Source organism: Giraffa tippelskirchi, chromosome 10, assembly GCF_054371585.1.
Source record: "Giraffa tippelskirchi isolate mGirTip1 chromosome 10, T2T-mGirTip1v1.2.pri, whole genome shotgun sequence".
NCBI classification, from domain to species: Eukaryota; Metazoa; Chordata; class Mammalia; order Artiodactyla; family Giraffidae; genus Giraffa; species Giraffa tippelskirchi.
In genome coordinates, this window is record NC_137284.1 from 88,159,183 (window position 1) to 88,186,462 (window position 27,280).

The 27,280-nt window shown below is 37.0% G+C and overlaps 1 protein-coding gene across 4 annotated transcripts in view; it reads left to right on the forward strand.

Moving 5' to 3' along the window:
- Positions 1–27,280, forward strand: part of MAGI2 (membrane associated guanylate kinase, WW and PDZ domain containing 2) — a 1,446,920-nt gene that overhangs the window by 202,334 nt on the left and 1,217,306 nt on the right. The gene's annotated exons all lie outside the window — the stretch shown is intronic.

Genomic DNA, 27,280 nt, shown 5'->3' on the forward strand with positions numbered 1-27,280 from the left:
TGCAAGTATGTTTATATCATCTATAGTCCTCCCAAGACACAATCTTAATTTCATTACCTGGTTTTCAACTATTCTCCCAACTGTCATACTTCCCTTTTCCCAGTTTATCTTTGTTTGCCCTTCAATTCTCCTTTACAAATATTTCTAAAAGACTAAATTAGTTCTGAATAGTCTCAGGAAGTCTCCTCTAGGTCCTCTCTCCTAGTTATTATTTAAGTATTCACAGGTGTAAATGTATCTTACAAACTATGCTTTGAAAGCAGGGACTAAAGGTTATTCTGTTGCTGAACATCCTACACCATGTAGCCATATACTAAGACTATAGAAATTACTCAGTCTTGGTTAGTAACTGTTAGTCACTCAGTCATGTCCAACTCTTTGTGATCCCGTGGACAGTAGCCCATCAGGCTACTCTATCCATGGAATTCTCCAGGCAATAATGCTGGAATGTGTTGCCATTTCCTTCTGCAGGGGATCTTCCCAACCCAGGGATCGAACCTGGGTCTCTCACATTGCAGGTAGATTCTTTACCCTCTGAATCACCAGAGAAGGCCATGCCAAAAAAAAAAAAAAAAAATCATAACTTTCTCCTAAATTTCTTTAAATTCCAGATTACAGATAGAAACATACTCATTTAATATCATCATTTTCATTGTGATCCCAGTAATATTTATTTGATACCATTAGTATACATCTGGTACTCTTTAGTAAAGTTTAATTCAGTGCCTTCTAAGACTTGCTCATTAAAATTCAGTGCTGTGACTAATTAAATTAAGCCCCAACCATTGTAAATTTTGTGTTACAGTAAATGTCAATTTCATGTTTTTCAAACTGAAGAGGTTGAATCAAATGTGGTTTTTGGTTTGAGAGGGCTATTGATTTATTCAGTGAGAAAAGCAGATGCCCTGATGGAGCACAATACTGTTCTAAAATAAATCACTTTTGACAAACAATTCTGACCTTTCAGGAGGAGGTAGCTTGGTTTGCAGTAAGAAATATTAGTATATAATCCCTCTGGTAGCTCTGCCCAGGTTGCAATATGTTTCTCCTGCTTAGTAGTAACAGTGTGGGGTTTAATTGTTACTTTGGTCAATAGACAGAAATAAAAAAAAGGCATAGGGCTTTGGTTTCTTCAGAAAGAAATGTCTTGGTCGAGTTAGAGAATAAACCTGACTAAAGAGTTCAATCCATGGAAGACATTCAAAACAGGATTACCGTTTGTCAGTACTAGAAGTAAACTATGACCAAGGAGAAGATGGTTGGATGGCATTATGGGCTCAATGGACGTGAGTTTGAGCAAGGTCCAGGAGATGGTAAAGGACAGGGAAGCCTGGCGTGCTGCAGTCCATAGCATCACCAAGAGTCGGACACTACTGAGTGACTGAACAACAACAAACAAGGGGCATTTTTTAAAAATAAGGATACAACTCAGGAGAAACTGAAGAAACTGGTTGGATCTTGAAGAGATCTCTAGTCTTTCCCATTCTCTTGTTTTCCTCTATTTCATTGCATTGATCACTGAGGAAACCTTTCTTAACTCTTTTTGCTCTTCTTTGAAACTCTGCATTTAGATGTTTATATCTTTCCTTTTCTCCTTTGCCTTTAGTTTCTCTTCTTTTCTCAGCTATTCGTAAGTCCTCCTCGGACAACCATTTTGCCTTTTTGCATTTCTTTTTCTTGGGGAATCTTTTGATCACTGCCTCCTATACAATGTCATGAACCTCCATCCATAGTTCATCAGGGACTCTGTCTATCAGATCGAATCCCTTGAATCTATTTCTCACTTCCACTGTATAATCATAAGGGATTTGATTTAGGTCATACCTGAATGGTCTAGTGGTTTTCCCTACTTTCTTCAATTTAAGCCTGACTTTGGCAATAAGGAGTTCATGATCTGAGCCACAGTCAGCTCCCAGTCTTGTTTTTGCTGACTGTATAGAGCTTCTCCATCTTTGGCTGCAAAGATTATAATCAATCTGATATTTGTATTGACCATCTGGTGATGTCCATGTTTAGAGTCTTTTCTTGTGTTGTTGGAAGAGGGTGTTTGCCATGACCAGTGTATTCTCTTGGCAAAACTCTGTTAGCCTTTGCCCTGCTTCATTTTGTATTCCAAGGACAAATTTGCCTGTTACTTCTGGTATCTTTTGACTTCATACCTTTGCATTCCAGCCCCTATGATGAAAAGGACAATTTTGAGGGGTGTTAGTTCTCACAAAGTCTTGTAGGTCTCCATTGAACCGTTCAATTTCAGCTTCTTCAGTATTACTGGTCAAGGCATAAAGTTGGATTATTGTGATATTGAATGGTTTGCCTTGGAAATTAAGAGAATCATTCGTCATTTTTGAGTTTTTGCCCAAGTACTTCATTTCAGACTCTTTGTTGACTGTGAGGGCTACTCTGTTGCTTCTTCTTCTACTTCCATTTCTTGCCCACACTAGTAGATATAATGGCCATCTGAATTAAATTCACCTGTTCTGGTCCATTTTAGTTCACTGATTCCTAAAATGTCGATGTTCAATCTCTGTGTTTGCTAATTGTTACTTAATAAATTTAGACTCCTATTCTCCCATAGAGACTGGGAGATAGGGGCAATATCTACTTTTGTGATTATATTTTAAAGGGATGACTCCATATCCTTGCAAAGGACGTTTCTGGATTGTAGAACACTTACATCTCCTGGAGAAAAGAAAGACTTTACAATTGCAAGTTTTCTAAAGTAAATGCTGAAAAAGGTCAGGGAGCTAAAGTCAGAAGGAAACCTGTCTAAAGTTTAATCACAGTAAGAGAAACATTAAGGTCAGTACCCATTGCTAAATATTTTAAGTGCCAGCTTGTGAGCTGTTTATGGGCAATATTTCTTATATAACTCTTCCTTGTATCATTATAGCACATAATTCTCCATATACAATTTAGATGTTCAATAAATGAAGAATGAATATACTGTATTCTCAGCCAAAGTCTGCTAGATATCAGCAATAATTGAAAGGCATTTTTTTTCTTTGTAGCAAACACAATCTCCATTTGTAATTATGTCATTTTGTATTTAGATGCCCTGTGAAGCAATATTTCCTAAAGTGATTTATCATGGAAAAATATGTGTTTAAATTACTTCCTTGTGCTGGAGAGGATATTGTTCCGTTGTCACATAAGTCTGAAAAATGCTTCTCTTGTAGTTTTACTTCCTTTATTCATGTTTTTAAGTCTTTTAGAAGTCTTAAAATGCTGGGCTCTTTTGAAGTAAACTGTGTTCTCCAGTTTTCCTTGTGTCAAAAAGCCAGTAACTTGCTATGGTTCTACTCTTCTATAACACAATTTGTGGAAGAGCAGAACTCAACTCAAACTTTTTCCTATATTAAGACATTGTAACATAACCTTTACTGAGCACTTTGTATTTTGCTGAGCACTTTGAATTATTACATGTCATCAGTATTAATTTTATTAATATTTTCCTTTTTTTTTCAGTGGGGAGACCATGGTTTATGGTCCTCAGGTAAATAAGTTAGGTTATATGTTTTTAAGCAGCAGACCTGTGATTCAAACAGCAGTTTCTCTTGCAAGCTTAAACTCTTATGCATTATGCTCTTGTATTCAAAACTGAGGTCCCTAGACTGGCAGTGTTAGTATCACCTGGGAGCCTGTAAGAAAATTGTTTGGCCATGTTCTACTGCATTAGAAATTTTGAGGGTAGCACCAGAAATCTGTGTTTTAACAAGCCCTCCAAGTAGATAAAATGGAGGATGCACAGTTGAATTTGAATATCAGATAACCCACAAAGGTTTTTTAGCATAAAAATGTCCCTGATGTTGCTTGGGACGTCACTATACTAAAAAAAAAAAATATTTGTTATTTGTCTGAAATTCAAACTGAACTGTGTTTCCTGTATTTTTATCACCTAAATTTCATAATCCTACTGCCAGGTGTTTATCATGTGCACTAAAGATTGAAAACCAGTGTACCTCAGGATTGTGACTTTTACTGAGGTACCTTTACTCTTCAGTTAAGTGGTTGAACCAGAGAGAACTTTTTTAGAAATAAGTGATCTTTTACTAACATCTTTGCTCTCTTAAGAGTAGATAGTGACAAGTAGCAGGACATATTTCCTAAGAGGAATAAGTTGCAAAATGCTTGATAGATCACTGCACAGAAGAGTAGTAATGATATGTCTGATTGCAGAACACCAGGAAAAGCAGGAATTTAGGGGTAAGAAACTGAAGTGAGTCATACTATAACAAAAACTCTGTTTTTCTCCCACAAAATGGAAAAAAAAAAAAAAAAAAACCTGCCATTTTTATTGCATGTGTTCTGAAGAGGGAAAAGGAGTATCAGAATGACTCTGACAACAAAATGACCAAGTTTAAGTTGCTGGATGAAAATGGACTTCAGCATCACTCTTTAGTTTGCTACCATTCAAGTTTTAATCATTCCTGAAATAAACTACACAGAACCCCTGAGAACAAGAGAAACTTTATACATTTATATCTTGCTTATGCTCTCTTAACAAGCTGAGGAAAGCATTTCCCAGCATATAAGGAACTTTGTAGGAAGATAATAAGGCTAGCTCCACAATCTCAATTAGTGATCTGCAGTATTTTCATGGCTAATTGGCTATATGTCTCTAAAAGAGATATTTCAGATCTCAAAGCTTCCTTTTTAGTATACTGTCCCAGCCCAATTTAAAAACAAAACAATAAGACGAAGGGAAAAAGGCATCCTTATGTATGAATCTGCTATCTTGACATGACTTTTTAATTTTTCCCAAGAAGTGAGTTATTTATTGGGCTGAAATCAGCCAAAAGCATATTTGCTGAATTGGCTTGCCTGAGGTTAAGTATCACAGTACAAACTCTTACCTAGTATTTTATCAAACATGGAACTCCAAACAGTTTTAATCTAGATGCCAGCACACTATAGCAATAGAAGGAGGCCAGAATTAGTGTTAGTTGGTATCTTTCATGATTTTTGGTAAAAGAAAATCGTATAGATGGATATTTTCTGGTATAAATTATTATTATTTTCAAATTCAAGTGGTGGTTTTCAGAGAAGAATATGAGGAGGAGGAGCAGAAGGAGACTGAATTAACTTTTAATTAGCTAGATTGTTTAGACTAAAACTCAAAGTTATATATTTTAAATTGTAGTGTACTGTGGAATTAGATTAACACAGATCTTTAGTTAAAGTTAGAGGAAACCTAAACGTTATGAATATAAAATGTATTTTAATTTAACATTAAAGTTATTTCTCGCAAATCATAACATTAATTTGATATTGCTCTTTGAGGGAATTTAGTGGTTTGCATTGCTTCTGCTTTGCAAACAATACTATCATTAATAAAATTCTAGTCACTGATATTAAATGGATGTGAGTTCAGTGAACTAATTAAGGATTAAAGCAGAAAATCTTTATTGTGACATTAATTCTATCCATAGTTTCAGTATGCAATATGCTAAGCATTCTGGTAATTAAAGAGCACTTAAATGAAACACATACAGATAAATTAGAAATGAATTTCACAAGCTGAAGCTTACAATGGTGCCTTAATGGAGATATACATAAAATATATTCCATTAAAGGGTGTGCAATTTAGTTACTGTTTAAATTAATACAGAAATTACTAGTGCCAACTACTGGTAAAGGGTTATCATTGTTCAGTCACTCAGTCATGCCCAACTCTTTGTGACTTCATGGACTGCAGCACGCCAGGTTTCCCTGTCTTTCACCATCTCCTGGAGCTTGCTCAAATCGTGTCCACTGAGTCAGTGATGCCATCCAGCCATCTTATCCTCTGTTGTCTCCTTCTCTTCCTGCCTCCAATTTTTCCCAGCATCAGGGTCTTTTCCAATGAGTCGGCTCTTGCTATCAGGTGACCAAAGTATTGGAGCTTCAGCTTCAGAATCAGTCCTCCCAATGAATATTCAAGGTTGATTTCCTTTAAGATTGACTGGTTTGATCTCCTTGTGCTCCAAGGGATTCTCAAGAGTCTTCTCCAGCACCATAATGCAACAACATCAATTCTTCGATGCTCAGCCTTCTTTATGGTTGCACTCTCACATCCATACATGACTACTGGAAAAACTATAGCTTTGACTATACAGACTTTTGTCAGCAAGTGATGTGTCTGCTTTTTAATACTATGTCTAGGTTTGTCACAGCTTTTCTTCCAAGGAGCAAGTGTCTTTTAATTTCATGGCTGCATTCACCATCCTTAGTGATTTTGGAGCCAAAGAAAATAAAGTCTTTCACTGTTTCCATTGTTTCCCCGTCTATATGTCATGACATGATGGGACTGGAGGCCATAGTCTTTGTTTTTTGAATGTTGAGTTTTAAGCCAATTTTTTCACTCTCCTCTTTCACTTTCATTGAGAGGCTCTTTAGTTCCTCTTCACTTTCTGCCATAAGGGTGGTGTCATCTACATATATGAAGTTATTTATATTTCTCCCAATGATCTTGATTCCAGCTTGTGATTCATTCAGCCCAGCATTTTGTGTGATGTACTCTGCATATAAGTTAAATAAAATGGTGACAATATGCAGCCTTGGACGCACTCCTTTCCTAATTGTGAATCAGTCTGTAGTTCCATGTTTGGTTCTACTATTTCTTTTTGACCTGCATATAGGTTTCTCGTGAGGCAGGTAAGGTGGTCTGGCATTCCCATCTCTTTAAAAGAATTTTCCAGTTTGTTGTAATCCACACAGTAAAAGGCTTTGGTGTAATAAATGAAGCAGAAGTAGATGTTTTTTCTGGAATTGTCTTACTTTCCTTATGAGCCAACGGATGTTGGCAATTTGATCTCTGATTCCTCTGCCTCTTCTAAATCCAGCTTGGTAAAGTATAGTATTCCAAAAGCTGTTCAGTAAAGTTACTACTCAGAAATTCCAATTGAAATAGTAAGCTTTATAAAGCAGATACATGAGTTTAAGTTATTCTTTGGTTTTTAAATTATACTTATGTTTTAACACATATATTTTAAGTGATTTTTAAGGTAGCTATTAAAATATTTGCTAAGTTTGAAACCTAGGCATAATGATTTGTAATTGTTTTTTTGCATGTGTAGTTTCAAACTACAACTCTGTATTATTTTTTAAATTCTCATGAAATAAGCCTGGAAATTGTAAGCTAGTGTGCTTATTTACTCAGTTGTGACTGATTCTATGCGATCCCCATGGACTGTAGGTCTCATGAACCCAGGTCTCCCACATCGCAGGCAGGTTCTTTACCATCTGAGCTACCAGGAAAGCTCAATAAGCTAGTGTGGTTCTCATTAAAATGTTCTGGAGAAATTTTAAAAAGAATTTCAGTGCTGTGAACTCACTCCAAACAGTACAGGAGACACAAGTGATGGGCGTTCAATCCTTGGAATGGTAAGATCCCCTCGAGTAGGAAATGGCAACCCACTCCAGTATGCTTGCCTGGAAAATTCCGTGCACAGAGGAGCCTAGTGGCCTACAGTCCATGGAGTAACGGAGAGTCAGGCACAACTGAGTGACGGAGCGTGCGCGCGCGCGCGCGCGCACACACACACACACACACACACACACACACACACACACACACACACACACACACACACACACACACACACACACACACACACACACACACACACACACACACACACACACACACACACAGGATTATACAAACTAAACTGGCTTCCCAAACCCTTGACTATGATGTTGAAAGGTTACCATCCAAGGCCTTATAAAGGCAGAAAACAAGGCAGGCTAATTCCAAGTATTTAGTATGTGTCAGAAGTGTCAGATTTACAACCTCAGAGGTTTAAGTCTGTTACCCACTGAATGATTTACTAAGGGGGTTCTGTGGTGCCTCACTCACCAAATGCTAAACATAAAGTGGGGATGTAAAACTTGGTCTCTAGACATGAGAATCTGACAGTCCATGTGGGGATAGGAACTTAAAATATATGTAATAGCACAGAATGCTATATATAATTGAGTTTTCAATGTGTAGAATTGTCAGTATGTGCTGTTAGAGTTCAAAAGAGATAGTAATCAGTGGAGGCTAGTTTAATCAAGGGTGGTCTAAGGGGAAAGGTAAACGTGATTAGCACAAAGGTGTTATGTGGGACTAAGTAGCATTTTTAAGGAAGACAGTTCCTTAAAAACTGGTAGAATCATGGAGAGTCAGAGTTGAGTGTTAGCATCTCTGAAGACACGGGGAAAGTGATAAAAGAGGAGTCATTCCAAAAGGATAGAGAAAACAAACACCAGGATAGGGCAATAGCAGGTACTAGGTAGGATAACTCACCAAGGAAGAGCAGATTCAAGGAACAGTAGAATGCCAGTGATATCAAATGTAGCTGAAATACAGGGGCAATTGTATGAAAGATAAAGAGAAAAAAATATCAGGCATAGGGTAGAGCCTCTTGATGAGAGTGAAAGAGGAGAATGAAAAAGCTAGCTTGAAACTCAGCATTCAAAAAACTAAGATCATGCCATCCAGTCCCTTCACTTCATGGCAAATAGTAGGGAAAAAAGTGGAAGCTGTGACATATGTTATTTTCTTGTGCTCCCAAATCACTGCAGATGATACTGCTGCCATGAAATTAAAAGACTCTTACTCTTAGAAAGGAAAGCTATGATGAACCTAGACAGCGTATTGCAAAACGGAGACATCATTTTGCGACAAAAGTCCATATAGCCAAAGCTGCAGTTTTTCCATTAGATATGTACAAATGTGAGAGTTGGACCATAAAGAAGGCTGAGTGCCGAAGAATGATGCTTTTGAATTGTGGTGTTGGAGAAGGCTCTTGAGAGTCCCGTGGACTTCAAGGAGCTCAAACCAGTCAAACTTAAAGGAAATCAATCCTGAATATTCATTGGAAGGACTAATGCTGAAGCTGAAGATCCAATACTTTAGCCACGTGATTGGAAGAGCCAACTCATTGGAAAAGACCCTGATGCTGGGAAAGATTGAAGGCAAAAGGAGAAGAGGGCCACAGAGGATGAGATGCTTAGATAACCTCAGTGACTCGATGGACATGAATTGAGCAAATTCTAGGAGATAGTGGAGGACAGGGGATCCTGGTGTGCTATAGCTCATGGAATCACAAAGAGTTGGACACGACTTAGTGACTGAGTGAAGTCGCTCAGTCGTGTCCAACTCTTTGTGCCCCATAAACTATACAGTCCATGGAATTCTCCAGGCCAGAATACTGGAGTGGGTAGCCTTTCCCTTCTTCAGGGGATCTTCCCAACCCAGGGACTGAACCCAGGTCTCCTGCATTGCGGGCGGATTCTTTACCAACTGAGCCACAAGGGAAGCTCCTTAGGGACTGGACATCAAAAAGAGTATTCTAGGATAACATAGAATATATAGAATAATCTAAAGGAGACTGTGATGCTATTTATTCTTTTCCTGGGGGGGAGTGGTGCGTGTGGAACAAGCCTTAGAGATAATATATGATTCCAGCTAGATCATCCAGCTCATGGCAAAGATCCTGGCTTACGCCACAGACAAGTGTCAAAAATGTGTATGTATATGCTTCATGTATAATATTTGCAATCATTTTTCTGAAAATATTCTCTATGGAATTCTGTGTTATCTATCTTTGTATCCCTATAGTGCCTAGAAGGAGGAGGCAATGGCACCCCACTCCAGTGTTCTTGCCTGGAGGATCCCAGGAACGAGGGAGCCTGTTGGGCTGCCGTCTATGGGGTCACACAGAGTCGGACACGACTGGAGCAACTTAGCAGTAGCAGCAGTAGCAGTGCCTAGAAAGGACATAGATCATCAATATGCAGTGAAATCTTAAGGAAATGAGAAAAATCATAACCATAATTGGTGATTACAGATTGTTTCAGTCTCTCCCAACAGTCCCATTCTCTTGAATGACTTCTCTCAGAAAATGATCAGCTAACCAAGACCTATACATTATAATCATTAAATATACCACGAAATGAATATTCATGTTATATGTGTTGAGTATTATCAGTTCTGTACTCCACCTCAATTGATTTTCATTTTCAAAATGTAGTAAGTCTAACATATATTTTTTATTTTATTAAATATATGAATTTATTTAATAAATTTTAAAATGTATATATTTTTAAATCTATAAGTACTTACTATGTGTTAGAGTGTCGGCAAGCATTAGGTTCAGAGAGTAGAGAATATTGAGACTCAAGAACCCTGCCCCTAAGGAATTCTTAGCCTGAAGCAGAGATAGACTTTGTAGAGTCTTCTACCCTGAAATTCTGAGCTATCTATATTTCATCAAAATGTGAGGAAATAAGCAGCTATATGAGAATACAATTTTGTTATCCATCCATAATAATTCTTAGTTATTGCTCTTTTATTTTAAAAAGTTAGTTCCACTAGGAATTGAGCTGCTCCATTAAATGCCTTTCAAATGTGGCTTGCTAAGTGATTGTTTCTATCTTGGTAGGACTTCAATTAAGCTATTTGAAAAAGCAGAGGAAACTGCTCAGAAAGCCTCACTTCAGTATATTTACTTTCTGCTTTCTTGTATTGTAAATTCAGCTCCCAGCTGGGAATTCAGCTTCCAATGAAATGTTATTGAAATTTACTTTTCCTCTCCTCTGTTATCAGGTCCAACATTTCCCTTAAATGTAGGAATGATGCGGGTAGAACATTTTGAAAACGATGTGAACCGTGTCTAAGTGCTATTTAAACAAGACATTATTTCATGTGTGGTTGAAACTCTCTGGGCGCTGACAGAGGAAATAAAGACCTTCCACTGTCACCATCTAGCCTGTGCCTGTGTCACAGAGATGAGGCTGAGGCCAGCACAGAGACCTGCAGTAAAATGAGCTGGCAGGCTACCTCTTTCCTCTGTTTGTAAAAACATTGACAGTGTAAAAACACTTGCCAAAACTAACCACAAGGCCATGCCATACAGAAATTCAGAGGCCCAAATAGGTGACAGATACTGAGCAGATCCCGATCCCTGGGTTGGGAAGATCCCCTGGAGAAGGGAAAGGCTACCCACTCGGGTATTCTGGCCTGGAGAATTCCATGGACTGTAAAGTCCATGGGGTCGCAGAGTCAAACACGACTGAGCGACTTCACTTCACTTCATTTCACTGCGCAGATCCACTGAGATTAAAGAGAAACACGGAGATAATCCTAAAGAAGCTAAAGCATTTCAACCATACCCCAATTCTGGGGTTTCAATTTGAAAAAACAAATTCCCCAGATTCAGTCATTTTGGTGTCATATTACCTATGATGGTGGGACTGCTATCATGACCAGCCTGGCTTTGAAGGCTAACTTGCTTTGGAAGATACCAAAGGTTAAAATTTCCTTCTGGTGCCCAGAAAGCCACCTATTCATAAAGGACAGCTAAGAAAAACTGCAAATGTTCTTAATTACATTGCAATGCTCTCAATCTTTTAAAATGAAAGAATATTAAATTGTATTAATGCTATGTATGATATTTATGATAATAGTTGATATATAAACCCAAGTATTTACTATTGTTTTGCTTTGTTCTATTTTCCTGCACGGTATTTCCAGAGGTAGTCAATTTTGATTATCAGTGGAGATGAAAGTATCGCCTCAACTCAGGTATCTAAAACAGCATTATAAAGCACAGACTTAATAGACAAACGCTATTATAGGTTCTTTTTTTTTTTGGCTATGACTGGGGCGACACCGAAATCAGATTGATTATATTCTTTGCAGCCAAAGATGGAGAAGCTCTATACAGTCAGCAAAAACAAGACCAGGAGCAGACTGTGGCTCAGATCATGAACTGCTTATTGCCAAATTCAGACTTAAATTGAAGAAAGTAGGGAAAACCACTAGACCATTCAGGTATGACCTAGATCAAATCCCTTATGAGTATACAGTGGAAGTGACAAATAGATTTAAGGGACTAGACCTGATAGAGTGCCTGATGAACTATGGACAGAGGTTCGTGACACTGTACAGGAGACAGAGATCAAGAAAATCCCCATGGAAAAGAAATGCAAAAAAGCAAAATGGCTGTCTGAGGAGGCCTTACAGATAGCTGGAAAGAGAAGAGAAGCCAAAAGCAAAGGCGAAAAGGAAAGATATTCCCATCTCAAAGCAGAGTTCCAAAGAATAGCAAGGAGAGATAAGAAAGCCTTCCTCAGCGATCAGTGCAAAGAAATAGAGGAAAACAACAGATTGGGAAAGACTAGAGATCTCTTCAAGAAAATTAGAGATACCAAAGGAACATTTCATGCAAAGATAGGCTCGATAAAGGACAGAAATGATATGGACCTAACAGAAGCAGAAGATATTAAGAAGAGGTGGCAAGAATACACAGAAGAACTGTACAAAAAAGATCTTCACGACCCAGATAATCACGATGGTGTGATCACTCGCCTAGAGCCAAACATCCTGGAATATGAAGTCAAGTGGGCCTTAGAAAGCATCACTATGAACAAAGCTAGTGGAGGTGATGGAATTCCAGTTGAGCTATTTCAAATCCTCAGAGGTGATGCTGTGAAAGTGCTGCACTTGATATGCCAGCAAATTTGGAAAACTCAGCAGTGGTCACAGGACTGGAAGAGGTCAGTTTTCATTCCAATCCCAAAGAAAGGCAATGCCAAAGAATACTCAAACTACCACACAATTGCACTCATTACATGCTAGTAAAGTAATGCTCAAAATTCTCCAAGCCAGGCTTCAGCAATATGTGAACCGTGAACTTCCAGATGTTCAAGCTGGTTTTAGAAAAGGCAGAGGAACCAGAGATCAAATTGCCAATATCCGCTGGATCATCGAAAAAGCAAGATAGTTCCAGAAAAACATCTATTTCTGTTTTATTGACTATGCCAAAGCCTTTGACTGTGGGGATCACAATAAACTGTGGAAAATTCTAAAAGAGATGGGAATACCAGACCATCTGACCTGTCTCTTGAGAAACCTGTATGCAGGTCAGGAAGCAACAGTTCGAACTGGACATGGAACAACAGACTGGTTCCAAATAGGAAAAGGAGTCCGTCAAGGCTGTATATTGTCACCCTGCTTATTTAACTTCTATGCAGAGTACATCATGAGAAACGCTGGGCTGGAAGAAACACAAGCTGGAATCAAGATTGCCGGGAGAAATATCAATAACCTCAAATATGTGGATGACACCACCCTTATGGCAGAGAGTGAAGAAGAACTAAAGAGCCTCTTGATGAAGGTGAAAGAGGAGAGTGAAAAAGTTGGCTTAAAGCTCAACGTTCAGAAAACGAAGATCATGGCATCTGGTCCCATCTCTCCATGGGAAATAGATGGGGAAACAGTGGAAACAGTGTCAGACTTTATTTTTTTGGGCTCCAGAATCACTGCTGATGGTGACTGCAGCCATGAAATTAAAAGACGCTTACTCCTTGGAAGGAAGGTTATGGCCAACCTAGATGGCATATTTAAAAGCAGAGACATTACTTTGCCAACAAAAGTCCGTCTAGTCAAGGCTATGGTTTTTCCAGTGGTCATGTATGGATGTGAGAGTTGGACGGTGAAGAAAGCTGAGCGCCGCAGAATTGATGCTTTTGAACTGTGGTGTTGGAGACGACTCTTGAGAGTCCCTTGGACTGCAAGGAGATCCAATCAATCCATCCTAAAACAGATCGATCCTGGGTGTTCATTGGAAGGTCTGATGTTGAAGCTGAAACTCCAATACTTTGGCCACCTCATGCAAAGGGTTGACTCATTGGAAAAGACCCTAATGCTGGGTAGGATTGGGGGCAGGAGGAGAAGGGGACGACAGAGGATGAGATGGTTGGATGGCATCACCGACTCGATGAACATGGGTTTGGGTAGACTCTGGGAGTTGGTGATGGACAGAGAGGCCTGGCATGCTGCAATTCATGGGGTCGCAAAGAGTCAGACACGACTGAGCGACTGAACTGAACTGAACTGGGGCAACCCAGGGTTAGCACATGGACACTCTCACTGCTCCTTTCCTAGTGCTCTGTGTCTAGTTCATTTAGGTTTTGCTGCTGAGTTCAGTTCTACAGTGTACTCTGCACAAGGCACCATATGAGTGGGCAAGGGACTGTGTCAGAAAGATGCCTTTTCCTAAAATACACATGCTGAGACAGCCAGTCTCTAGTTTGCATGGAAGCCTCCATAGACTGGTAATAAGCCTTGATCATAGTGTTAAAAAAAAGTTTCCCCAACCAGAGGTAGTTCAATTTTAAAAGGAGTTCTCGAAGATCACAAAGAAATCCAGGATCGTATAGACTCTCTGAGAATGGAGAACAATGAGTTAAAAGTTTGAGATGACTTTTTCTTCTCATTCATCTCAAATTATATCACTTGGGCAGCTGCCTATTTTAGCTACTCAGATCCAGCCCCCTTAGAGGAGAAATTAGCTGTGGAGAACAGGGAAGTGCTCTTATTTAACTGCTCAGTAATCAGATAATCTCCTCTGAGTAATCAGAAGTTGGTTATAAAGTAATTTGGCAACTAATAAGACTATGATGTTTTGAAGAATCAAGGTGTCTTTAGCTCATGACAAATTTAGCTCTCTGTGTCTGATGTCAGCAAGAAGTTACACTTGTAAGTATATGAAGACTTTCTAGATAGTCATCAGGAAAGAGAGTGGGGGTAAAGGGAAAGGTGAGCAGGGATGGGTATAATATTAAAATCATTACAGCATCCTGGCTCCTGAAACAATCTAGAGACCAACAACATTTATTCGTGTCACCTCATCTCCCAGCTCTGTAGACACATCATCAAGTTACTGCATGGATACTTATAGTGAGAGAGAGCATTAGAGATGTTCAGAAATACATAAATAAATTTGAGAATAAATGATGAAAATAATTATCCTTAACTTTCCAGTTCATTAACTTCTTATTAGGGTTATTAATAAGTTAAATTGTCAAAAAATATTTGAGAGAGCTTACAAAATAGCACAAAATAGAAATAAAATCAAATGAAAATTAAAATCAATTAAGAAAAAGCAAAAATATAATGGTTAAGAGATCCTAGGTCAGCATTTCAGGAAGTTTAATGAATTAAATGTCAGTGTGCAGTTATCTACATTTTAGTGTCTGCCTTTCCACATCATCCTGTACCTAATTATTACTCACCCCAGGCAGCAATTACCACCAAGACTTTTTTAATTTAAAAAAATCTAATTCAAAACTTACTTGTGACATGAAATAACATTTAGCATTTAAAAATATCATGTGTGTTGGTCACTAAGTTGTGTCTGACTCTTTGCAACCCCATGGGCTGTAGCCTGCCAGGCTCCTCTGTCCATGGAATTCTCCAGGCAAGAATACTGGAGTGGGTTTCCATTTCCTTCTCCGGGGGATCTTCCCAAACCAGGAATTGAACCTGGGTCTCCTACATTGCCGGAGAAGGCACTGGTGACCCAGTCCAGTACTCTTGCCTGGAAAATCTCATGGACGGAGGAGGCTGATAGGCTGCAGTCCATGGGGTCGCACAGAGTCGGACATGACTGAGGCAACTTAGCAGCAGCAGCAGCTCCTACATTGCGGGCAGATTCTTTACCATCTGAGTCACCAGAGACTATATCATACAAGACTATAATCTTGTGTTTTTATGGGAATGTATATGAATATACACATATACATATATATATATATGAACACATATACATATATGAACATACACATATACCTATTAATATTTACACAAGCACATGCATGTTATATAATGTAACAAGTATTCATAGTAGTAATATATAAACATATGGAAACACCAGCACTGAAAAAAGAAGAAGAGTATTGGAAAGAAATCCTATATACCAAGTATTAAGGATGATTTTCTCTAAATCCTAGTAGAATTTAGGGGAAACTCTATTGTTTAGATTCAATAAACCAAGATACACAGTTTCAGCTTTTGCTACCTAGAATTTTTTTTAAAGTAATATCACTTTGATATTTTAATGTAATTTGTTTTGCTATAATGAATGATTTAAGTAGTGTTCATTTTTTTTTATTCTATATTTTTTAATGTGTGAAAGTGAAGTATAAGGTATACATTTAAGAATAAGATATACTGCATCACAGCTCTTTGTGAGTCAGGCTTGGAAAAATTATATATGTAAGAGTATCTAACAAATAGATTTTACTTTAACAGATCTTAGAAAATAATATCTTACTGTATCATATGCATCTTAAAGATGTTTTGGGCTTCGCTAAAAGCTCACCTGGTAAATAATCCACCTGCAGTACAGGAAATCCAGGTTCAATTCCTTAGTTGGGAAGATCCCCTGGAAAAGGTATAGGCTACCCACTCCAGTATTCTTGGACTTCCTTGGCTGAGCTGGTAAAGAATTCGCCTGCAATGCAGGAGGCCTGGGTTTGATCCCTGGGTTGGGAAGATCCCTGGGAAGGAAAAGGCTACCCACTCCAGTATTCTGGCCTGGAAAATTCCATGGACTGCATAGTCCATGGGGTTGCAAAGTGATGGACACAACTGAGCAACTTTCAGTTTCACTTCACTTTAAAGACGTTTTGCAGTCATCACACTTTGTGCTATGTGTGTGTTTACTCCCACTATATTTTAAAGTTGTAGGAGGAACTAATGAGTCCTTTAGAGCTATGGAAAAATAAAGTCAGCATTTTCTCAGAATTTCAGTTCCTAAGAGTTCAGATCAAGAAGTTTTCAGTAATTAACAGATGATTGTCACTGAGAGAGGCAATCATTATTGGATTTATTTGTTTATAGTATGGAAACTAGATATCTGAAAGTAATTTAAAATTAACAAGTTCACATACTAACCCATCTTGAAAGGAAAATAAAACATCATGATATAACTGTTCCTGTTAAAAGTGGGCATTCACAGTGCTGAGAGGCAACTGAATTTAATTCTCTGAATAGTATAAATGGGAGGCAGGCATTATTTTTCTACTATATTTGGGTGTAAGTTATCAATTCAAATGATTCTTTGTAGTTCCTAATGATTCTTTGTATGGTCCTTTTCAACTATCTGCTAATGTACATTATGCTTTCTAGATAAGAAGTGATGCAGTTTGACTTAAACTCCCATCTTATACTCCCTCTACTGAGGTGTTTTAGATATTTTATCTTTGGGCATATTGGATGTTTTCTTCCATTAATATCACCTGGCTAATCCCACGCAATTGGAAAGATGCCCAGATTCTTTATTTTAATTCAGTGGTTTGGGCAAATCTAATACAATAACTGCTGATTTAGTTAGAGATGTCTAGGTGATAGCAAAATTGTCTAGAACTATAACCTGTGTAATTGGCTTGAGAGTATAATGGATCCCTACTTCTGTAAATGGTCCAGCTTCTTACATGAAACCACCTCAGGTGGTGACTTCCTGAACTTTAATATCTTTCAATTTCCACATCTGCTTTTGCATCTGTGTCAGAGCCCCGGAGCTTGACCTATTATCTTGATATAATTTAGTACTACTCTTAAAAATTTTCTTAAGCTCGTCTTCTTCTCATTTTGGAAAGCACAAAGTTTTTGTCTCTGAATCTTTGTGTGGAAAACCATCACATTATTTCCATATTTTTTTACACCACTGTTTCAGACTTCTCAAATATAATAGAAGTTAAATATGCATGTATTATGTTCATATACACAATGGTGGTGTTCACAATGGCTTGCATTTATTGTCAGCCATGAATCTTATTAAGATGCTTGCTGATAACTGCCTCTGGCAGATAACTTCCTAGTTAGTCATTGGAAGCTTTACTGTTTGCTTGTGCATTGCTTTGGGGTTTTTTTTTTCAACATTAGAACAACTTCACTCAGGATTCTTATGAGCAAAGTAAGTAGGCAATGACAAAGGATGTTGGAAGACAGGTTTGGTTTGTCTTCTGTCAGCATTCATGGGATATAGGTATTATAGGTAACCTTAATAATGAACCTAGATAGCATATTTAAAAGCAGAGACATTACTTTGCCAACAAAGGTCCGTCTAGTCAAGGCTATGGTTTTTCCAGTCGTCATGTATGGATGTGAGAGTTGGACGGTGAAGAAAGCTGAGCGCCGAAGAATTGATGCTTTTGAACTGTGGTGTTGGAGAAGACTCTTGAGAGTCCCTTGGACTGCAAGGAGATCCAATCAATCCATCCTAAAGGAGATCAGTCCTGGTTGTTCATTGGAAGGACTGATGTTGAAGCTGAAACTCCAATCCTTTGGCCACCTCACGCAAAGAGTTGACTCATTGGAAAAGACCCTAATGCTGGGAAGGATTGGGGGCAGGAGGAGAAGGGGACGACAGAGGATGAGATGATTGGATGGCATCACCGACTCCATGGACATGGGTTTGGGTAGACTCCGGGAGTTGGTGATGGACAGGGAAGCCTGACGTGCTGTAATTCATGGGGTCGCAAACAGTCGGACACAACTGAGCGACTGAACTGAACTGAACAAATAATGAAAATCTCACAAGCATACAGAAAAGCGAAGTTTCAGGAGCATAAGAAAGTAGACTAGAAAAAAAAAATTACCGAGAAACTTAAATCCAGAATAATTTGAGAAGTATTGAAGTCTATAGGTATATCTTTATAGTTATTAGCATGGCTCAGAGGAATGAGTACTGGGACACTAGCCAGGTAATCTTTGTTCTAGTTCATGGGTCTCCCAGGGCTTCCCTCATAGCTCAGATGGTAAAGCGTCTGCCTACAATTCAGGAGACCCTGGTTCAATTCCTGGGTCAGGAAGATCTGCTGGAGAAGGGATAGGCTACCCACTCCAGTGTTCTTGGGCTGGCCTAGAGAATTCCATGGACTGTATAGTCCATGGGGTCGCAAAGAGTTGGACATGACTGAGTGGCCTTCACTTCTACAGTTTCACTGAGTCTCCCATGAACTGCTGTGGAATGTTGAATGACTCTTGGAACTTCCCTTGCCTTCATTCTCTTCATCTGTAAATTAAAGGATGAACTAGATGCTCTCTGCTGTCCCATCAAGCATTGACTCTACTGTAATTCTTGAATACTCTGTAGTTTAGCCCTGCTAGATATTAAAATACATTACAACGTTTGTAATTAAAGTAGTATGATACTTATACAAATGTAGAATATTAGTGGAAAAGGATAGCGGCTCATGATATAGACTTATGGGGATTAAATAGGTGATAAAGGTGTCATTTTTTATTCATTGAGGTTGACTGGACAATAAGTTTTCTTGGAACAACTGCCTAACCATTTATAGAAATGTAAAGAAGTTTATTCTTATCCCACTCTTTACATAAAATTTAATTCTAAATGGACTAAAGTTTTAAATATACTAAAGAAAGAAGAGAGGAGAGATATAGAACAGTGACAAAAATCTTCTAAAAAACATTTGCAGTAATATGACCTTTTGGTACATATCTCAGCAAATTTAGAGCCTATAAAGGAAAAAACATGGATGCAACTTATACCTATTAATACACATTAAATACAGTACTTCTGTATTTACACAGAAGTTGTTTTATGTATTATATATGTTATTTATATACGTTATATATATTATATATGTTATTTATATATTATACAGCTGATAATGCCATAAATAAAAGACAAATAATAAACTAATGAAGCTATTTGCAAAAGCATGTGGTAGAAGGTTAATTTCTTTTATACAGAATTCTCACAGATCAATAGCAAAAGATGAACAAGTCAAGAGAAAAATGGTCAAAGGACATTGATACTTCATAGAAAGAGCAAAATACAAATGAATATTTGACAAGTTGCTCAGCATTATTCACTGGCGACCCACTCCATTACTCTTGTCTGGAAAATCCCATGGACAGAGGAGCCTGGTAGGCTACAGTCCATGGGGTTGCTAAGAGTCGGACACAACTGAGCAACTTCACTTTCACTTTTCACTTCCATGCATTGGAGAAGGAAATGGCAGCCCACTCCAGTATTCTTGCCTGGAGAATCCCAGGGACGGGGGAGCCTGGTGGGCTGCCGTCTATGGGGTTGCACCGAGTCAGACACGACTGTAGCGACTTAGCAGCAGCAGCAGCAGCGTTATTCACAAAGAATAGCATCCAGATTTCACTTTTATCTATAAGATTGGCAAAAATTGAAATGTTTAATAGGACCCCCTGTTGGAGGAAAAAGATATTCTCATGTACTGTTGATAGCAGTCCTTTTCTCTTGAAGGCCAATTTAGCAATAACTATCAAAATCTTAGATGCAGATACTTTCAGATCTAGTATTCCAGTTGAAGGTATTTATTCTGTAGTCAATTTAATGGACTATTTGTGTACATAATTCTACTTTTTATACTAAATTTATATTTTTATTAACGTTTTAAATTAATAGGATAAATTTTAAATATAACCTAAGGAGCTATTTATAGTTCTTGCCTTTGGAGAGGAATGAGAGACAGGGGGCTTTACAATTTATATTTTATATCATTTTATTCTATCCTAAATAATATGTTTACCAAGATTGGGTAAATGTTAACATTTTCAAATAATTTTAAAATTTAGTAGTAAATGAGTGTCCTAAATGGACAAGGAAATGGCAACCCACTCCAGTATTCTTGACTGGAGAATCCCATGGACAGAGGAGCCTGGCAGACCATTGTCCATAGGGTCACAGAGAGTCAGACACGACCGAAGCGATTAAGCACACAGGCACAAGTGTCCTAAAGTACCTTTTTAAAGAGGTTGTGGAAAGAGTGATGATAAAGCTAAAAATATACTTAAGAAAAACTCAAGTTCATCTGCTGTCCTAAATTGAAATTAGTAGTTGAAAAAATGTAGTAGTATATATGATCTTTTAGAAAATATTACAAGCTCATATGACAAAAATGATAGTCTCTAGAGTTTCTGAAAATTGTGTGCTTTGCTTACTGTACCAACACCCTAAAGGATTCTTCTGTATAATATAAAATGAGATTGATATCCTATATTCTTTCATGCAGAACTCAATGCTTTTTATTTTATGAATTTCTTCACACATAAAGTGCTTTTAGATATTTTTTTTTTAACAGTGGCATGACAAGCAGTATCATTTACACAAATACTGAGCTATTCAAAAAGTGGAATTCCTATTAATATAGTTTACCAATTCTGTGTAGAAACTGCCATAGTACTTGTAATTATAATTTTGGTTGTTGCTTAGTAATTGAAAGCCTTCTTATTTATAGACTTTTTAAAAGTAAAAATTAACCTCCTAAGAGCAACTAGTCAAATGATATTTTTATAATGAGGTGATTTTTTTTTAAATAGAGAAAAATATTTCCTGGTTCACAAAGGCCTCATGGTCAGAAAAAAGATCAAATAGACAGAGTTGTTGTTTGCTTTTTTCTTCTTTTTCTTTCCAAGGAACACTAAGGGCCACAGAGGGTGTGGCGTACGTAATACAGTTTGAATGCTGTAATAGATACAAAAGGAAGACTCTATCTCCCTCAGATTGATTTTAGGGTACATAAATTTAGGAAATAAGTTGTGAAAATTGAACTCCTAGTTTATAGTTGAATCTTTTATATTACCTAATATAGAATATATTTCTTTGTAAGGAGTACGTATTAGTTTTTAAAATATGCAAATTGAGGAAATGGTGAAAATTTTCAAAGATACTCTTTTAAGCTATAAACTTAAAAATCATATGTAAAAATAATATAAGGGTGAAATATTTCAAAACCAGAAGCAAATTGGATAGAAACTATATACCACCCCTCAAAAAAGGTCCAGAATTGGGTAAAGGAAACTTCATTCAGATTTAAAGTTGCTTCTAAAGCATGCTAGAAGTTTGAACCCAGTTATTTTAAACAGTATGTATTTTACATACTAGCTCTTGAGTTAATTCTCTGTGATTTCACCAACTGACTGCCCACTGTTTTTTTTACATTTAATTCTTCATACTTGACACTTTTTATCAGCATACCCATACTCTTCCACCTCATGTCCTTCCAGCACACCATAGTTTTGAAAGAATACATGAGACAGCTAATTCAGAGTAGGCATTAAAATTTTAGCTACAAGCAATCTACACTTTAAAAAGATCTAAGAACTGAGTATCCTGAAAGTAAAATGCATTTACTGCTTTTCATGTTAAAGCATACCTCTGTTGCATCTGTGTATGTCTCTGTGTGTCTCTGTGTGAGTTGATCTCGTGTGGGACATCCCAGAACACTAATAATTTTTCATTTTTGCATCTAAAAAAATAAAAATTAATCAAAGTGTAGATTTTTATTAGAGTTTTACTTCTGGGGAACATAATGCAGAATGGAAAACATTTCTGAATATGTAGTTCTTGATGTAAAATATTCTCAATCTTAAAAGAAATATTTTTCTAATCAGTGCTGTCAAAAATGTGAAAATAATTAGAATTTAATATCAGCCGCTGTACTATATTCACTTACTTACTAAAATAAAGTAAAAACAGACATATTAACTACAAAAAGAGGACAATTCAACAAAACTGAAACCATGACTAATGTATGGAGAGTGAATAAAGACTATTGGTATAGATGAGATTAAATTCCTTTTATTCTCACAATATCCATATACTGAAAAAATGTGCTTAGATATAATAAGAACTTTTATCCATAGATAAAACATATTAGTAGTAGAAACCCTAAAGTATTATTTAAAGTTATATTAGTTAAAAATGATCACAGTAATTATTCTAGGAATTGGAAAGGAGACAACATTTAATATTCTCACTAATTTCTTAATTAGGGAAAGGTATGATCAAAGAAAAAATATGTCTCTCTCCTTAGTTTATCAAAACAACCTAAGAATAATGATCAATGAAATTACAAATTTCTTAAAGATAATAATGATCAGGATAATGTTTAATATGATTAAAAAAGCAAATAATTTCAAACTAGAAAATAGTAATGACCCCTGATTCTACTTGATGATTTACTTTTTTGTGTTTTGTTTTGCTTTTGAAGAGAAATGTTCTTTAATGATATTAGAACAATAAATTCCCTATTCTGTTCATTCCATCCTTGATCTCACATTACACTGAATTTGTGATGGTATGAGATGACAAGTAACTAAGTCATCAGTGACAGAACATGATTCCTCAAGAATAAAAACAATCTAAAACAATTTCAGATTATGAAAATTGTTACTGATTTTGTTATTTACAATTATTCCAAAATCAAAGATAAGCCTACTAGGCAGCCTACATAGTTTATTTAAAAAAAAAAAAAAACTTATTTATTTACTTATTTATTTTGGCTATGCTTGGTCTTCATTTATGCATGCAGACTTTCTCTAGTTGCAGAGGGGGCTACTCTCTAATTGCAGTGCACCATCTTTTCATTGCTGTGGACTCTCTTATTGCATAGCATGGGGTCTGGGGCATGCAGTCTTCAGTAGTTGTGGCTCACAGTTTCAGAGCACAGGCTCAATAGTTGTGGTGCATGGGCTTAGCTGCCCCACGGCATGTGGAATCTTCCTGGACCAGGGATCAAACCTGTGTCCCCTGCTTTGGCAGGCAGATTCCTCACCTCTGGACCACCAGGAAAGTCCCATAGTTTATTTTTTAAAAGAAGACATTAAAAAGTAACAAATGGGGGTGAGATACACCAAGCTTCTATCTTCCCACTAGATGAGAGATGTGAGTACATACATGAAAATAAATATAGAGAATTCAACCAGAGTTCTGAAGATAGCAAACATGAATAAAAATAGGAAAAAGAGATCTGTGGGGGAAAAGTCAAGGAAAATGTAATTGTAGAAGAGAAAGCACAGGGAGAAGTTAATAATGCTCTTCCAGTATATTGGAGGCTATTCAACAGGGCTGCTGACCAGCTGTTCCTAATCTTCCTTGAAATTATAAGTTGGAAGGGGTCAAAATTGAAATTTAACAGAGTTAGATCAAGGAAGAGGTGAGGACAACATAGGAGGAACAAACGGCTGGTACCAAAGAATATCCCAAGTTCTATAGCACCGAGAAGTACATGCTTACTTTAATTTTTTGTTCATAAAGGTAAGATCATCTGTTTAAACAATCTTTTTCATTGATCACTTATTTTTCCTCTTTTAAAATATTAAAAATAAGTAAAATGAAAACTTACAAGATTATAACATCCTATTTTAAAGACAACTGCAAAGTGAGAGACAGTAAAAGGCACAGTGGTTAAGTACATGGACTATGAATTCAGACATTCGTAGTTTTGAATCCAGGTTTACCACTTTCTACCTGAGTGATCTTGGATCTAATCTTTATTCCTCTAATCTTTAGTTTATGGATATATGCAAGGTAGGATTATTGTAGCATATTGGTCATTGTGAGGATAAAAGAGATAATGTATATGTATGTCCAGAAATGTGGACATATAGAAAACAAAAAATGTAACAATGAATAGTAGGAGAACTATCATACAGCATGATAGTAAAAGTAGTTCATTCTTTCTATTGTCTCATGTCTTGGCAGCATAAAAAAAAAATGGGCCTATAAACAATAGAAACCATTAAACTATGGCAGGGAAATTTTAGAGTAAAATTTATGCATGGTAGTCATTTTGTCCAGTATTTTGTCAAACTTTATGCTCATTTACCTCCTAGAGGTCTTTGAATGTTTTAAATAAATAGCATGAAATTACTCAAAATGTATTTAGCACTTAAGTATATATGTGGTGTGATGTGCCAGGGAGAGGTGGCAGAAGGCCTCTGGACACTAGAGAGCAAGTCCCATAGGAAAGGCCAGCATCAGGACAGCAATGGACTGAGAAGCAAGCAAGCAGACAAAGATGAAGAGGATATTAGTACCAGAGGGTGATATAATTCATGCAAATCAGGAGGACTTGAAAGAGTAGAGCAAGAGCAGTGTCAGAGCATCAGGCAAGCAGTCCATGACCAAAAGACATTAAGGAAGGGACAGCCAAGATAAACCACTGAAGCACAGGCACATGAAGCACATCCTGAAACAGAAGAGATGCATTGGCCCAGTCTCAGCTGCTTCCTTCTACTCTCATTCATGGGGAAGCAAGGCTTAAGTAACCCAGGTTTGGACATCTGCCATTGATTAAATTAAAGCCTGTTGATTGGGTAGAGTATGGGAGGGGCAGACAGTTCTCTGGCAAAACACCTTTTTGACATAAAATAATGAGTTTTTCAGCCATTTGTGATCAGTTGCTTGCAGTTTTGATACATGAGATGTTGATGTGGTGCTTTTAATTTATTATTACTACCTTATTTTAAATTGTGGCTTGTAAATGGTGCCTTTGAAGTGACCACTTAAATCATGAAAGTGATCTTTATAAATAATTTACAATAGAAATAATAAGTGATATCTAGAGGGGACTGTGTATGGATATTTGGTAATCAGCCTGACACAGGCTGCTTCTTTATCTGTCAGTCTGCTAAGTTGTATGTGTTGTTTAATTATTACGAGGATATTAATATGACTAGACTTCTTTTTTCTGTTAGAGAAAAAAAAGGGGTATTGTTTTCTGTATTTACAATGCAATTCATACTTTAAATCAACTGTGCATTGCATCTTTGCCTTGATATTGTAACCCAAAGGGGACATTTATGTCAAAAATACTCTTCTGAATAAATCATATTAGCATGATCTGTGTTGTGGCATACATGAAGATGAGGCATTTTATTCAAATTTGCTTGTAAGTTCAGCAATTATTTTTAGTTAATTAGAACCCCACTTTTAAATTATCATACCCATGAAATTGACTCCCTAGACCATACAGATTCCTATATCTCTATTTGGGCTGTGTGTATTTCTGTATTTTAAGTGTACATCATATTTTGTTTCACCTAAACAATTATTTTGTGGAAATATAATTGATTTACATTGTTGTGTTAATTTCTGGTGTATAGCCATCTAAATATTCAGAAAAATTTACCATTTGAAAATATTCTAGAGCTTTAGTTCTCAAAGAATGGTTCTTAAACCAGCAATGTTGTCATTGTTTAAGAACTTATTAGAAATACAAAATTTAGATTCCATCTCAGAATTACAGAATTAGAAATTTGCAGGATGGGTCCCAGCCATCTGTGTTTTAACAGAACCTCGAAGGAAATCTGATGCACACTGGAGTTTAAGAACCACTAATCAGTGGATCAATTAATTGTTTCATTTATGTGACTTAATGTGATTAATTAATTTGGTTAACATGAAAAGTGAAAGAAAGTGAAAGTGAAGTCGCTGAGTCGTGTCCGACTCTGCGACTCCATGGACTGTAGCCCACCAGGCTCCTCCATCCCTGGAATTTTCTAGGCAAGAGTACTGGAGTGGGTTACCGTTTCCTTCTCCAGGGGATCTTCCCAATCCGGGGATCAAACCCAGGTCTCCCGCACAGTGGGCAGATGCTTTACCGTCTGAGCCACCAGGGAATCATGTAATGTATGTGACTTGGTAGCTACTGTGAGGGCTACACAAGGGATTAGTAATATTTTCCTTCTAGAAGATTATAATCTGATATGCTAACTCATAAGGTTAATAATATTACAAGAGTTATAATTACTATGAAGGGTTAAATAATATTACAGGAGTCTAACAAGTGCCATAGGGCAGTGTAGGATGAATTACTAAATTATAAAGAGGGTATAATGCTGTCATTACACTGTAGTGGTTAAGATACTAAAGAGTCAGACTTCCTACATTCAAATCCCAGCTCTGTCACTAATTATTACCTACCTCAGAGGATTGTTGTGAGGTTAAAGGCATTAGAATAGCACCTGACATGATGAAGTCTATGTAAATGTTAGGTATTATTAATACTATTTTAGTATTGTGAATCGAAAGTTCCATGAGAATACAGAGTAGCACTTTTTTAGCTGAAGGAATTAGAATGACTTAAAGAAAGAAATAATTTTATCTAGGCCTTAAAGTATGAGCTTATGTCGATGGGAGAGTATCAAAGGGGAGGGATCCTGATGGCAAATGAGAACAAATGAGTCATCTTTCCTTCTAAGATAAAAAATTATACAGATTCGATATCCCCAGGGGTTCAGTTTCAATTCACTGGTAAAGCATTCTTTTACTTGGTTGATTTACAACATGTCCATCGTCCTCCTTTTAAAAAACTGTTTATCGAATATCAGTTATGTGCCTTGTACTGAGAAGCTGCAAATACAGTAATGAACAAAATGGACAAAGTACCAACTTTAAGTGTTTTAGGGACCAGAACAATGACTCAGAATAAACTTTCAAATAAAATTTCTTAAACCAAAGAAATTATGGAAAAAGTCACATCAAGAACTGCAGACAGGAATATTTAAGAATTCAGTTACCTCTCTCTGCAACTGGGGCCCAGAATCTGATACTTGGTCAATTATATTAAACACTGATTCATATGAATGACCCTCTTGATAACAGAAATTTGCAATGATAGAAATAAATAAATTATAGTTTTCTTCTATGCGTATTATTTTAAGTTTTGGAAAAATAAC